Genomic DNA, 16472 nt, shown 5'->3' with positions numbered 1-16472 from the left:
AGAACATGGGCGAGGCCTGGAGTTGGAAGAACTTGGGTTCAAATCTGACCTCAGATGTATCCTCCTTACCTGTGCAACCATGGACAAATCATAACTCTTATGACCTAACTCTTACTGCTCTTCTGCCTTAGAAATGATTCTATCAGAAGGCAAGGATCTTTAAAATATATATTTCTGCACCTTGTGTCCAACACCTTTCTGTCAGAAAATGGATAATATACTTTATTGTAAGTCCTCTGGAGATATTGGATGTGGCTCTATTCTTGGGTCTTCCTGAGTGGATTTTCTGTACAATATTTCCTCATATAAATTGGTCTCCCAGTTCTGTTTATTTTACCCTGTATGAATTCATACTACACAAGATTTTCAAAATTACCTCTCTTCAACATTTCTTAACAATACAATAATATTCCAGTATATCTATATGTCACAATTTATTCATTCCACAGTTGTTTAAGGGGCAATTTAAGGTACCCTTTTAGATTGTATTTCTTAGTCCCTTCCCCTTTGAACTCTCCCTTTCAAATTAAAACTTTGTTTTATTCAGTGATGTCTGAGTCTTTGTGACCCCCTATGGGGGTTTTCTTGGCAAAGATCCTAGAGTGGTTTGGCATTTCTTCAGCTCATTTTACAGATGAGGAACTGAGACAAACAAAATTAAATGACTTACCCAGGGTAACATAGGTTATCTGGGGCCAGATTTGAATTCAGGAAGATGAGCCTTTTGGAGTCCAACCCCGCCCCCCCCCCCCCCCCCCAATGCTCTGTCTTATGTCTATATACTTCTGTATCCCAATTATGTAAGATAGCAAGTTCTTCCTCATTCTTCCTCCTTTCTACACTAGTATGTCTTAGCCTTACTTCTTTCTCTTCTTTAAGCCCTTGAAACAGAACCAGTCTGCTACCTGTATATCTGTTTTTCTTCCTTTAAAAAAATTTTTTTTAACACTTACCTTCCATATTAGAATCACTACTATGTATTGGTTCTAAGTCAGAAGAATGGTAAGGATTGGGCAATGGGGGTTAAGGGACTTGCCCAGGGTCACACAGCTAGCAAGTGTGTGAGGCCAGATTTGAACCTAGGACCTCCCATCTCTAGGCCTGGCTCTCAATTTGCTGAGCCACTTAGTTGCCCCCTATTTTATTTAACTCCCTCATATCCCTTTGAAGACACTGAATTTCTGCAGGAATACTTTTCTTCTATTAGAATATTAGCACTGTAGTCTTATAGCTCTTTCTGATTGTTCAAATACGTTTTTCTTTCTAGGATTTTCTGTACTCTGGTGTCTATTTCAAAGTTTCTACTCAGTTCTTTTCATCAGTGATCTTTAAATGGGTAGGTTCATCTTTGTAAGGTTAAAATATTCTTGGTGTAAACCTGTTTTGTCTTTTGAAATATTGTATTCCAAGGTCTCCTCTCCTTTATGGTAAAGGTTTCCAGGTCCTAAGTGATTGATTGTGGTCTCTTGGTACTTGAACCGCTTCTTTTTGCATGTATAGGTGTTTTGTGTTTTTTTTTTTACATGGGAGCTTTTGGTTTTGACTATGACATTTCTTGGCCTTTTGAAGTTTTTTCAAGAGGTGTTTGGTGGATTATATCATTACCTTGTCTACTGGTTCTAGTGGATCTGGAAAATGTTCACTTATGTCTTGGAATGTAGTGTGAATTTAAAAAAATGATTTTTCAAAATTAAAAATTTAAATTAAATTTTAAATCACTAGACAATAAAATGATTTTTCAGTTAAACTAATGGTTCTTTTTTTCTAAAAATTTATTTTTGTAAGAATTAATTTCCCACCACTGTCCCTCTCCCACTTGAATAATTAAGACAACAAAAATTAAAATGTAGAACAAATATACTGTAAGGGGGGAAAGGAGTTAACTTTAAAAGTGTTGGACTGGATTATTTAAGAGTGTGGTCACCAGGAATTTAATTTATTCCAAAGATATTTATTTACAATTTATTTACAAAATGTAGAAAGAGTGAAGTAAGAAAATCAGAGAGAGGATAAGGTAAGGTATATAGCCTAAACACTAAGTAATTTACTTTCGGCCCATAGCCCAACCTGGGTAGGGAGAGTTGTTCTTAATTGGCCTCGGCAAAGCTGAGGACCTGGGGAAAAACTCTCAAGAGGCTAGTCTCTCCTGAGGCTCAGTTTCTTCAGAAAATATCCAGGAAAGTAGTCAGCTCTTTCACTCACCACATGTCAGTCCAACAGTCTCATCAGGAACAGGGTCTCGGGTCCAGTCAGCAGATTTCTCCTTCAGCCTCCACTCCAAAGAATGAAGAATTCCAAGTAGAACTCCTTCAGGAAGTTGTCATTCCCTTTTAAAGACACTTTCTCTTGCATTACTTCCTGTGCCTTCCCCTAATTCTATGTCTACCAATCACAGTTGAAGCCCTGTTTTAGGACTGCCTAGGAGGCAGTCAGTCGATTCTGGTTCATTACGCACTATCGCACAATTGGGTCACAGACCTCCCACTTAATGATTACGTGGAATGTTTATATTTTTGGTGATTAGATCTAAACATGTGCAGGGGTTATAATTTAATCTTCACAATCAGGGGAGAGTTAAATTTAATCTTCACAATACATAGTCCTGGGAAAAAAATTCACACAGAGCCTATGTCTAAAGATACATGAGATTCTTTTTTAATTCCAGTATCTTTTGGATAGGAGATGGTGGTGCATTTCATCTTTAGTCCTCTAAGATCAATGCTTAAATGATCTCTCCTTGACATGTTTTCCAGAACATTAAAAAAACAATACCCTTATCTTCTCTCTTGGAGGCAATACTAAGTATCATTTTGAAGGGAAGTAAGGGATGGGCAATTGGGATTAAGTGACATGTCCAGGTGAGTGACTCGCATAGCTGGAAGGGAAGTGTTTTAGATCACATTTGAAACCAGCATCTCCTGCCTCCAAGCCTGATTCTCAATCTACTGAGCCACCTAGCTGCCCTGAGACATTTGTTTTTCATGTCAGAGATATATACATATGTGTGTGTATAATTTTTTTCTTTATATTTTAAATATATTGATTTTCTAATATTTCTTGCTGTTGGTGGAGTGATTGAGTCCTATTTTATCCTAGTTTTCAGGGAGTCTTTTTCTTGGGTAAGTGGTTTCTCTCTTCTAAATTACTCTCTTTCCAATTTTTTCCTCCAGAGCTTTGACTTCATTATTTTTATTATCCCTTGTTTCTTGTATCTCTTGTATCTTCCTTGTTCCTTGTATCTCTTCTACATATTCATGTTGTCCTTGTGGAAAATCTACATTTTTCTTTTGAGTCTCTGCTTGCAGTTATTACAGAGTTGTAATTCTTTGGTGGGGGATTTGTAATAATTTTTTCTTTTTTTAAAATTTTATTTAGTCAATTTAGAAAATTATTCCTTGGTTACAAGAATCATATTCTATCTCTCCCTTTCCTCCCTCCACCTTTCCTGTAGTCGACGTGCAATTCCACTGGGTATTGTAGTAATTTTTCATTCTCATCAGCATTTTAAAAAATTTACTCATTTTTCCAGTTCTAGTTCCTGATTTGGGACTTTATGCCAGGGCCAGGGCCAGGCCCCATCCCTTGCTGCTCCTTGCGGTGGGGTACTTGGCACTGCTTGATCTTGCCCTGGGTTTTCTAGGTTCCTATGCTGAATTTCACTTCCAAAAGATAAGTAAGTATAAGCCAGGCTTAGATGTCCCCAAGGTTTTAAAATTTTCGATGCTAGATCTTCAAGGTCTTCTCTGACATTTTGGAACAAAGTGCTAGTAACTTCAGAGCCCCATTTTCAGTGTTCATGGACCTTGCTGGTTGCTGGCATGAAGCTCTTGCTCTTAGGGCTTCTAAGGTCTTCATTCTGGGGCTTTTTGACCATGCTAGGGTTTTCTCTGGGGAGCTCTCTTCTCTGCCTTTGCTACCTCTGTACACAGAACCTTGAAGACTATGTATGTCCCTGGCCCTCTCTGGTCCAGGCCCTCCTGACTCTAGATTTGTTGCTCTATCCACTGTGCTATCTAGGTGCCCCTCACTGGATTTCTTGTTGATTATTCAGATTGGTGTAAAATTCTAGGTTTTGCTAGAAAAGAAATTTGGGAGCAGGGCAGTCTATCTCCCTTCCAGGCAGCCATCTCAGCAAGAAATCTTTTTCATTTTTCATAAAAGGAAGTGTAGGTTCTTCAAGGTGATGTAGTTAAGTGGTAGATTCAGGATTTGAACCCAAGGCCCTCTCACTTAAAATCTAATTTATTTTTCACTATTCCTATTAGATAAGGCAATTGGTGTTCAAATGGAAGGGCATATTAGGGAAAGGATTATGGAAGAGACAAGGTTTAAGAGAGAAAAGCAAATATAAGGGACAACTAGGTAGCACAGTGGATAGAGTGCCAGGTTTAGAGTTTGGGTTCAAATCTAACCTCAGGCACTCCCTAGCTATGTGACTCTGGACAAGTCACTTAACCTCCATTGCCTAGCTCTTACTACTCTTCTGTCTTAGAAGTGCTATTAAAACAGAAGGCAAGGGTTTAAAAAAAAAAACAAAAACTTAAAAAAAGAAGAAGAAAAAGAAAAAAAGAAAAAAAATTAGTTATGAGAGTCAGAGTGGAGGATAGTTGAGAACAGAAACCATAAGAAAATCCCAGTAACAATACTGCTTCTGTTCCCCATCTGTATCACTACTTTGAACTCAATAAAAGCTAGGATCGATTTCCCTTGTCTTTCTATTACTTGTTGTTACATTTGAATCACTATGACTAGCTTTTGGTTTCTTAAAATAAAAAGTCAGTAGAAGTTAGGAGATGGTTTCCCCTACTGTTACCCCCAGTACCATTCAGTGGTCATACAGAAATGGAAACTGGCCTCAGTTTCTTTGTTAAGTAGGAATAATGCCTGCCCCATTTCCCACCCAGGCATGTGATAAGGATGTAATTGTCTAATTAACATGTGAGAGGGTTAGCTGGGTGGCTTAGTAGTCTGAGAGGCAGACCCAGAGATGGGAGGTCCTAGGTTAAAATCTGATCTCAGAGACTTCCTAGGAGTGTGACTCTGGGCAAGTCACTTAACCCTCATTGACCAGCCTTTACTGCTCTTCTGCCTTGGAACCAATATACAAAATTGATTCTAAGATGGAAGGTAAGGGTTAAAAAATTAACATGTGAAAAAGTACACCTGGAAAGTACCAGCTGATGCCAGATCTTATTATTTTTGCCCAAGTGAAATGAAGTTGAAACAAACATGAAGGCAAACTTTATTTCTACAGGGCTATTAGATAATCAATTCTTTAGCTGCATTACTTGTTCAGTTGTTTCAGTCATGTTGAATTCTTTGTGACCTTTATTGTGGGTTTTTTTTGGAGTAGTTTGCCATTTTCTTCTCCAGCTCATTTTGCAGATAAGGAAATCGAGGCAAACAGAGTGAAGTAACTTGTCTAGGGTGACATAGTATAAGAGAGAAGTTGCAAAAGACAAAAAAAGTCAGATCCAGCAAGGCAAAGGAACAACCCAAGTGGGGGAAGGGTAAGGAAGACTCAAGATTCCAGGAAGAAACAGAGGAGCTGAGAGGATTCAAAACTGTCAGTTCACTTCTGATCAGCTCTCTCCTGGAGTGGAGGGTCTGAGAGGAAGAGGACCTCTGAGACAGAGGATCCCTCTGGACATTGATTACCTTCCAGTGAACCCCTAAATCTCTCTGGTTACAACTGAAGACAAAAGTAGATTGGGACTTTATAGAAAGCTGCCTAGTGAGAAGATTTCTCTTTCCCCAAATTGTCCTGAACTTAAATTCATAGCCAGATTAGCTTAGGAGGAAGGACAAACCCCCAAACTGACCAAAGTAGGGTCAGGCAGATAGCCTGAACCCCTCAGGATTTGGAGGTAGGTCAGTTGCTAATCTATAGGAATTCCTATCTCCCACTTTCCTCAACCAAATACCCCCATCCTCCCTTCCCTATGTGTCCTCAAGAATAAAGTGTTACCCTTTAGATCAGGTCTGCCTGCTTTCTGATATCAAAGAAAGAGACTGAAGATTTGGAGGGAATCATACTGTTCCCCAAAGGGAAGAAAAGTTCGAGACCAGGGCTAAGGAGTGAACTAGGTCTCAAAGGGAAAGGTGGCAGTTGGGATATCAGGAGGATCCAGAGTCAGGAAGTTTACCCTGTATCTCAGCAACAGCTAAGATCAAGAAGGGAGGTAGTGGATCATTTCTCTAAGACTTCCTCCAGTCCTTAACCTCCACCTCCCAAACTCAGTCTCTGAGGGATCATCTTCTGTCCCTCAAGAAGACAAATAGTGCTGTCTTCCCCAAGGGGAAGAGAGGGGAGGATCAATCTCTTCCCTCTCTCCATTTCTGCAGTTCTCTCACCCTTTCTCTCCAGTTCCCCAGTGTGTGAGTGTGCGACCTTCTTCTGGACATATATTACAATAGCTAGTAAATGTCTGAAGTTGGATTTGAATTTGCATCTTCCTGACGCTAGGCTTGACACTCTATCCACTGTGCCACCTAATTGCCCTTGTTAGCCATGTCAACACATAAAATAAAAATGAAAAATGGTCCTCAGTTCTCTGAAGATACTTCTTGATCTTCTATGGAGACAGTGGCAGACTGAAGGTATGAATGAATGAAAGTGTTAAACACCCCATGTACCAAGCACTGACAGAGTAGAAGAGTGGTAGAAAATGTTTCAGAAGTTGCTTTAGAATTAAGCAATTTTTAGAGCATCTATAAACTTTAGGAAGTTGGCAAACTAAATGTGAGATCCTTGTCCTGTATATTGTGAAAGAGAATTCTTTACTCTATTGTCTATCCTGAGTTAACACTAACTTAAGTACCCCTACATAATGCCTGACTAGACTGAAAGGATTAACTCCCCCTTGTCTACTTTTGAATTGAATCAACAAAAGATTAAATACCTTACTTAGTAATAGGTGAGAAGTTAGCAAGGCACTTAGAGAATTCACACCCTTAGAAATTTAATCAAGTCAGGAAACTGAACCTTTTTTGATCAGAACTTAACCTTCAGGTGAGAAGTTGATCCTACAGACATTTCCCCCTAGGCAGTGCAAGACAATTTGGAAAGTGTGACTGACCCCTCTGAAGAGGGGAATGGACAAGAAATCACCATAAAAAGCAATCCCTGAACTTCTTGAGGGCAGATTGTCTTTGAGAAGATAGTCTGAAGAAACTCTTCTAGGGAGTTTTGCTGGAGACGTCTGCTTGGATTGTGGGCTCAAAGCTCCACTTCTATTTGAACTCTGACTCTTGGATTTCTTTGATGGGTGAGTAAAAGGCTGACCCCTTTCCTAGCTTCTGGAGAGACTAGCTTCCATCTTGGAGGAGTCTGTGTGGTTACTCACTACTTTCCTGGTTGAGATCTAATTAATCTCTGCCTGGATTAAGCAGATCCAGAGCAAAACATTTAGGTTGATAGGATAGATAACTTCTCTATCCCCCTCAAATTTCTCTTCTTTATTGCTTTCTCTCTATTTGTAAATATTTGTAAATAAAATTTTGACTCAAGATATAATAAACACTGGAAACCACACAATTTTATATAATCATTATCCAACCATTAACTTTAACCTTTATAGTATGACCACTGAGTGGCTATGCCACTGAAGGAACTGAATCCTATCCATATTTGCATTCTTGCTATAAATGAAGTCAGAAGAAAAAAGGAAATTGCAATTAATTGAAAGGATTATTCACAGGGGCTCCTTGGAAAGGCAAAAAAAAAGGAAAAGAAGAAGGAGGAGGAGGAGGAGGAGGATGAAGAAGGAGAAAGAAGAGGGGGAAAGAGAGAGAGAGAGAAGGTGGAAGAGGAGGAGGAGGAGGAGAAGGAGGAGAAGGAGAAGAAGAAGGAGAAGAAGAAGAAGAAGAAGAAGAAGAAGAAGAAGAAGAAGAAGAAGAAGAAGAAGAAGAAGAAGAAGAAGAAGAAGAAGAAGAAGAAGAAGAAGAAGAAGAAGAAGAAGAAGAAGGAGAAGGAGAAGGAGAAGGAGAAGGAGAAGGAGAAGGAGAAGGAGAAGGAGAAGGAGAAGGAGAAGGAGAAGAAGAAGAGGAAGAGGAAGAGGAAGAAGAAGAAGAAGAAGAAGAAGAGGAAGAAGAAGAAGAAGAAGAAAGAAGAAGAAGAAGAAGAAGAAGAAAGAAGAAGAAGAAGAAGAAGAGGAAGAGGAAGAGGAAGAAGAAGAAGAAGAAGAAGAAGAAAGAAGAAGAAGAAGAAGAAGAAGAAGAAGAAGAAGAAGAAGAAGAAGAAGAAGAAGAAGAAGAAGAAGAAGAAATAGAGTTGGTCTTATACCCAGAGAAATCAATAAATATTTCATGAAATTTTGTGATTTGGTATTATGGTTCTCATGAAAAGCATTTGCAAAAAGTCTACCATGAGGGGGAAGCTAGTTGGCTTGGCATATTGAGAAATAGGTCTAGAGAAAGGAGGTGCTGTATTCAAATTTGGCCTCAGATGCTTTTGCAAGAAGAATATAAAATTTAGGGTTTTATGCTAATATGAAAGTTTTAAAGTAATATTGTGGTGACTGATTTAAAAATATTATAGCTTAAGTCAAAATGGCTTTTATTAGCTTTATTTACAAAGGGGTAGAAGTACACTAACTTAAGTACCTCACTAGATTGTGAAGACAGGATTAACTCTCTTTTGCCTACCTTTTGATTGAATCAATACAAACTTGAAATTCACACCCTACCTAGTGCTAGGAGAGAAGCCAGCAGGATACTTGGAGAGCTCCACCCTTTTTTGTAACTCAGTCAGAAACTTGTGAATTCTTTTAAGAGTTCATACTCTCAGAAACTGTAAACCCTTAATTTTAACTCTTACACCTACCACCCTAAGTGTTGCTCCAGTGGTGTCTGGCTTAGCCCCAGGCAGGGCTTCAGGGCTCAGTAATCTTCAGCCAGAAGACCTGGTGGTTTTTTCAGCAAGGGTTCCACCAACACAGCCTCCTCCAGGAAAGGAAGACCTCTCCAGAACCAATCTCTCTAGAAGCCAGGAAAGGTAGGCCAGCTGCTCACCCAGCTCATGATGCAGAGTCTCTGAAGATGAACTCCCAAGGAGAAGTCCAAGAGGCAAAGTCCTCCAAAGAAGCAGTCCAAAGGAGAAGCCACCTCTAAAGAAGAAGTCAAAAGGAGCTCTCTGGATAGTAATTTCAGGACTTTTTATAGTCCTTTTCCCACGTCACTTCCTGTCCCTTCTTCCACTTTATGGGAACCAATTACAGACTTTCAATTTGCCAGGCATTAACTAAGTGGGGTGGCAGTAGCCTTTAGAGATGTGAGCTTACTCTAGTAAGTGGCTGAATTCTCTTGCTTAGTGTTAAGTAGGGGTGCTTAAGTTTTTGATTGATTAATTTAAAAGTTGCTGATTGATAGACAAAGTTTGGTTCACTCTTCACACTTTCTTGCTGTGTGACCCTGGACAAGTCACTTAATCCTAATTGCTGAGCCCTTATCACTTTTCTGTCTTGGAACCAATATATAGCATTAATTCTAAGATGGAAAGTAAAGGTTAAAAAAAAGTCTACTGTGAAAATAATTGTAATTTATGCACCAACATTAGTTGCAGAGGATAAAAGGATAAAGATATTAAGAACTCACTAATGTTCCACAAATTAAATCCCAGTGCCTGATGAGGTCAGAATAAGATTGGGGGAAAAGAGAGGAATTAAAAGGAAGGGCTGGGTCAGAAAGAAGCAATATGAGAAGCCAATGACTTTTAGACTGTGGAGAAAGTTATTTTGTCATAACAAACAAAGCTTCTATGAATATTTTTGTATATACACATATTTCTTTGAGAAAATAATTGGTAAGCACTAGATATGGTGAGCATGAACTACTATCATAAAAAAATGAAAAGGATTACATTTTAACAGACAGTGGAAGACTTTTTATTATTATTATTTTTAAACCCTTACCTTTTGTCTTAGAATTGATACTGAATATTGGTTCTAAGGCAGAAGAGTGATAAGGGCCAGGTCAGTGATGGTGAACCTTTTAGAGGCCAAGTGCCCAAACTGCATCCTTACACTGCATTTGAACTCCCTCCTTCCCCCCAGACAGGGGAAGAAGGAAGCAATCCCATTGGGCTGCTGGGCAGGTCATGTGAGAAATGTCCTCAAGCATGGTGAAGAGGATGAAGGGAGCAGCCCCCTCCTGTATACATGCCATAGGTTTGCCAACACAGGACTAGACAATGGGGGTTAAATGACTTAGAGTCACATGTCCAGGAAGTATCTGAGGTCTGATTTGAACACAGGTATTCCCAACTCCAGACTTGGTGCTCTATCCACTGTGCTGCCCTTTGAAAGATTTATTATTGACAAAGGATCATAATTTTAGAGTTAGCATAATTCTAGAGGCTGTTTAATTCAATGCACTCATTTTATAGAAGAGAACTGAGTCCCAGAGAGATTACATAAATTATTCCAAGTCACAGAGATAATGGTAGAAGCAGAATTTGACTCCAAGTATTCAACATTCAGTATTTTTTTCCATTCTTCTATGGAATCATTGCTAAATCAGTTGTGTATTTCCAACCAGACTACCAATTTATCAGAGCAAAGATCAGAATTAGTAAAAATGATGGAATAATGAAAATGAGAAAAATCCGTAGCACTCATTTGAGAAAACTCAACTATTAATTATTTAAACTATTGATGATGAAAAAATATATAATTAACAGCAAAAATAACATTGATATAATTTATAATCATTTTTGATGGTTAGCATTTTTAGCAATAAAGCATTTTTAATTAAAGCATGTGTATTTTTATAAAGATATTTTATTTTTTATCAATTATATGTAATAACAAATTTCCACATAAATTTTTCAAAGTTATATGTTCCAAACTGCCTCTCTCTCTCTCTCTCTCCCTCCTTTCCCTCCCCTTTCCAGGGCTGGCAAGCAATTTGATCTAGGTTATACATATATTGTCACATTCATAATACTTTTATATAGAAGTTTAGCTGATATAAATTGCTTTTCATAATAAGGAGACAAAGAGCTTAAAAAGCACTTATTAATTAGCAAATACCTGAATCAAGTAAAGAGATATGGTTACCTAAAGCAATATAAATTTAGAATATAATCTCATTTGTCAAATCTTATAACTAAAACTGATAGAGGATAATGAGAAAAAAAAGCAATAAAGAATAAGTTTAAAGAAAGCTTAGCAAGATATTCAACTAAGCAAAGTTATCATAAGTATATTTAAGGATAAAAATGGAATGAGAAGAGGAAGCAAGAAAAATGGAAAAGATCTGCAGAGATTTTTATAACAAAATTTTCTCTGTCAAGGACAGTAGAGCCACTATACTTACACTCTTAAAAGAAAAAAAAAAGAAGGGACAGCTTGGTGGCTCAGTGGATAGAAAGCCAGGGCTAGTTTCTTTACCTTTCTAATATTTGTCATTTTTGATAACATAATACAATCCATTACATTCAAATACCACAATTTATTCAGCCATTTCTCCAAGTCATTGCATTTGTCTTATTCCCAGTTATTTTGTCATTACCAATAAAGCTTGCATGAATATTTTCATACATACACATCTTTTTGCCATCTCAATAACACTCTTAGGGCCAAATCCTAATAATGGGATCTTTAAGTCAATGAGCATAAATAGCTTTATGGCTCTTAATGTACATCTCCATCTTAAATTCTAAAAACCAATGCATAGCTACTCTAGCAATGTAATATTGGACCTGTTTCTCTATGTTACCATCAGCATTTATTTTGGTCAACTTAAATCATCTGGTTCTCTATTAACACACATTACCAGGGCCATATTTAACTAGATTGATCCTTAGGCAGTAGACATAATCTGTTGTCAGGACCATACTTTTCCAAAACAAAGTCTTTCCAGCTTGGTCATACCCAGTGGAACTTTTGTTCCAATGCCACAACCTCTCTGGAATACAAGGCTACCTCCATAGTATAATGAGTATTAAAGTAAGACTTTTGCAGAACATTCATGCTCTCTAAAATATTGTTGTCCCATCAGAAACTATGTTTGAATTATGTGCATACTCAAACTTAGATCTAATACTAGCCTCATGCAGGTGTGTGAGGGTTCTCTAGATATTCCTGGTCTCTCCCCTCTTAACTTTTAATTCTTATTTTCTCCACCTTTCCAAAAATCCCTTCCTTATCTCCACAACCATGGCCTTATACTTCTTGATATGAGTTTGATTCTAAAAATCCCACCCCTTTCTTTTCCTAAGAGTCTCTCAGTTATTCCCTCACTTTACCCCCCTACCTCTTCATATCTCCCCTCTAGGTATTCCTTTCTTCACTCCCTTTACTTATGCCCTTCACCATCCTTTTCTTCTCTTATTATCTCAGTTCCCCAAGGGAACTCTCATTTTCTCCCTTATCCCACCCCCTTTCTCTTCTGTTTCTTTGTATTTTAAGAAGATTTTTACTTTTCTAATTGTGTATGTTGTTCTCTCTTTAACCCAGATCTGATGAAAGTAGAGTTCTAGTAATACCAGCCTCTGTAGCAGTTCCTCTACTCATTCCTCCTCCATGTAGTTAACCATTCTACCCTACCCCCTCCTGGACTATTCCATGATCATTTCAACTAATTTCATTCCATTTACCTTGAATCTTCCCTTCATACATACTGTGAAATAGAGAGAGATACTGAAGGAAATACAAGGACTGGATTTTGCAGTGTTTTCTCATGCAAAAAGGAGATAGAACTCTGGCTTCCAATGGGGGATGGGAATGGAATCTTCAGCTAAGAAAAGCAGGTAAACAGTTGGGGATACACCCTTTTTTCCTTCTGAACTGAGGAGGAAAGGTGTAAATCTCACTGAGCTTATCTGGCTACAAATCCCTCGTTGAACTGAAGAGATCCAGACTAACCATCTGTCTTTATAGTTGTTGGATAGAGACTTTTTCCCTTTGGGGAAGGCAATAGCTTATCCATCAGAACATTTCCTTCAAAAGCTATATCTCTGTCTCAAGAAAATACATCATATTGAATACACAAAGATCTTAAGGTCTTCTGGTACTTAGTCCCTAGACCTGAACTTTAATCCCTGAAGAAACTCTAGGTGGAAAATAGAGTAGAGACTTCCTGTTCCCTCTTCCCTAACCTACTATACCAAACCTATCCTCTAATAAATAGATCTTTTAACTTACTAAGGAACATCTTCAATGTACTAAGGGGATCATAGACAATAATCAGCTAAAGAAGAGAATAGTAACAGAGATTGAAGGGGATTTTCTCTTATCCTTCAGTTCTGGTCAGAGATCCAACTCCATTTTCTCTGGGACAGCTCTGCCTGGGAGGGAAATGATGTTTCTCTTTATCTGTTCCCTCCCTTTCAGTTACCTGTAAAACTTTGGTTCCTGATTCCCCACTAGTTCAGTTTTGGCATCCCAGTTTCAAAAATAATCCCTCTTAACCAATTGCAAGGGGGTTGACAGTTGGAACCCCTGAATAAGGGTAGCCATCTTTGGGGTTCAAGTGAAGAGATCAATTGAAGAAAAGACAATATGTGGCAACTGTTATTTTGTGCTTCTATTATTATGATTCTGGGCATATATTGGACTTACTGTTTGATATATAACATGGTAACATCTGTAGTGTTGGATACCATTGAGCTGATTTTGAACACCACCTCCTTCGTGATTATGATACCTTTCAATACCTCAGTAATGTGGCAGACAGTAGTACAAGTATATGTTATCCTCATGGCAGCAATTTCCAGGTAATGATGACATTTTCAAGGGCCATGATGTCATTTTCTCATCCAAGAATCAAACACTTTGACCTTTTGGGTTGCTTATGATTAGTCTTTAACTACCTTTGTATGTTTCTTATAGATCAAAGTTTCTGCTACATTCTGGATTTCCTCCCAGGAATGGTTGAAACTTCTTTAGTTCATTAAAGATTAATTTTTTTACTTTTTATAATTATGCTTATCTTTGCTGGATAGTAGCCCCAGTTCTTTTGCTCTATGAAATGTTATGTTCATTTGTCCTGCTTTTTTAAAATGTTGCAGCTGCCAAGCCTTGTGTTATTCTGACTGTAGCTCCACAGTATTTAAATTGTTTTTTGTTTTTCTTGTTGCTTGTATTGTAGTATTTTCTTTTTAACCTGGAAGCTATGAAATTTAGCAATGATGTTTCTGTGCATTTTCATCTTTGGGCCTCTTTGAAGATTTAATGATCAGTGGGTTCTTCCATTTTCTATTTTACCCTTTGATTCTAGAATTTCTGGGTAGTTTTCTTTGATGATTTCTTGGATGTTGTCTAACTTTATGTTGTCTAAACCCTTTTTTAAATCATAACTTTCTGGGAGTTCACTTATTTTTATATTGCCTCTCATTGATGAATTTTCCAAGATGTTTGTTATTGTGATAAGATGTTCCATATTCAGTTCTATTATTTCATTCTTTTGTTTTTGGTTTATTATTTCTTGTTGTGCATTCTCTTGTCCAGTTTTAGTTCTTAACACATTTTCTTCTCTGAGTTTCTAGATATCCTTTTCCATTTGGGTGATCTTTCATAATTTTCTTGATTTTATCTTATTTGTATTTTCCAATTATTCTTCAATCTTTCTCATTTGGTTTTTGAGATCTTTTAAAAAGTTCTTCCAAAAGCTCTTTTTGAACTTGTGGCAATTAATTTTGTTTCTTTGCTGTTTTTGAAGAAGGTATTTTTACTTTGCTGTCTTCTGAGTTTGACCCAAGGTCTTCTCTGTTCTCATAATAGCTATCAATAGTTGGGTTATTTGTCCTTTACTTGCTCATTTTTGTTTCTTTATTTTAAAAAATTTTAGCAGCTAGACCCATAGACTTAATTATTGTCTCTTTTTCTGGAGTTCCAGTGTTTCTAGTATGTTTGGGATATGTTACCTCAGGTTTCAGGTTGTGTGTGTTGTAAAAATTAAATTATTTCTCTAATAATAAAAATATTATATTTTATGAGGTATGTTAAGGATTATTAGAAATCAAGGATACAATATAAAAACCACATGCCCATGGTTGATTAGCCCATTCAAAATCCCCGCACTTAGCTTACTTGCTACATCATTGCAATGGAAGAGAAGAGAAGAGAATGTGGGAGGCGTTACTTCCAGTTAAATACCAATTGTGATCTTGCCAACTTGGGGACTCAGGTGAGATTATAGGGAATTCTGGGAAATGCCAAGTACTTCTGGGGATTGAAGTCTAGGGTTCAAAATTTCAATTTTTACAATTCCCCTGAGGCCCGAGGAAGACTAATCTCTCTGATGGGTCTTGTAAACATATCAGCTATGCAATTACAATAATTTGAGGATAAGAGGAAAAGAGAACAAAACCAATGATTGCTAGGTGTATTGCCAAAAAGTCAGTTAGGGGACATTCCCCTTTGGCATAAGAGTATACATACAAAACAAATGCATTAAACCCCACATAGTTCAAATCACCACATCCCAAAGTTCACTCTGGATCTTCTGATGCAGCTCTGTGGAGGCATCTTCATGGTGTCTTCTCCAAAGAGTTCACTTTCTGGATTTGGAGAGGTATCATGTTTCTTAACTGAAATTCTTCTCAAAAGGAATTTAAACTTTTGCAATTTAAAATAATAATAATATTTGTGCATTCCCCCCTGAAGAGGGTGATTGAAAAACACGGATCATTTAGGGATGCATGGCTGAGTTATGAGGTATATGAATCAATTGGCAAGAGAAATAAAAAACATAAGAAAAATACAAATAAAAAAGATAATTTCTGGATGAAATATAGACTATCAAAGTCTTATGTGTAAAAATTCCAAATAAAGGAAAAATAAATCTATAACAGGTCCTTGAATCAGGGCCCAATTAAAATGATATAAGCATTTAAGCATTTACCCAATCAGTAGCCAGGACCATAGAATGTTGCCACATTATGAAAGACAGAATAGGGACTAGATTATAGGAGTCAGGTAGTAGCCAAATTTGAGATAGTTGGTAGAATGTGGAACAAGGAAGACCTGCCTTTAACACATGTTAAACAGCTGCCACCTCGAACCCCAAACATGTTCAAGTCCTCTTGTCATGGCTCAAAATTACATCAATTCCATGAGTATTGGTTGGTCTCTTTGATCTTGTGCTTGATTGGCACTATGCAGTTTAGCTTTGTGCTTCTTTGGCACTAAGCAATGGCTCTTTTTGTATTCTCTTGTCCTGGAATCAGACAGAATCATTAAGCAAAGTTCCATAATTTTTTAAACAATCAATGGCATCATTTTTTATAGTCTCAAGCTTTTTGGTATGCATTGACATTATAGTAAATATATTTTAAACTAATATTACTGCAAAAACAAAAAAGTTAAAGAAAATCTTAATACTGGTGATATGTGTTTCAAATATAAAAAGGAAAGAAAAAATAAAATTGAAATAGTATATTGCACATGCAAGAAGAATATAATAATAAAAGAGTTTTGTAATTCAAAAATATAACTTATAATCATTGACACACTGTGTCAGCTAAGAAA

This window comes from Monodelphis domestica, chromosome 2, assembly GCF_027887165.1.
Source record: "Monodelphis domestica isolate mMonDom1 chromosome 2, mMonDom1.pri, whole genome shotgun sequence".
NCBI classification, from domain to species: Eukaryota; Metazoa; Chordata; class Mammalia; order Didelphimorphia; family Didelphidae; genus Monodelphis; species Monodelphis domestica.
This window is presented reverse-complemented; position numbering follows the sequence as displayed.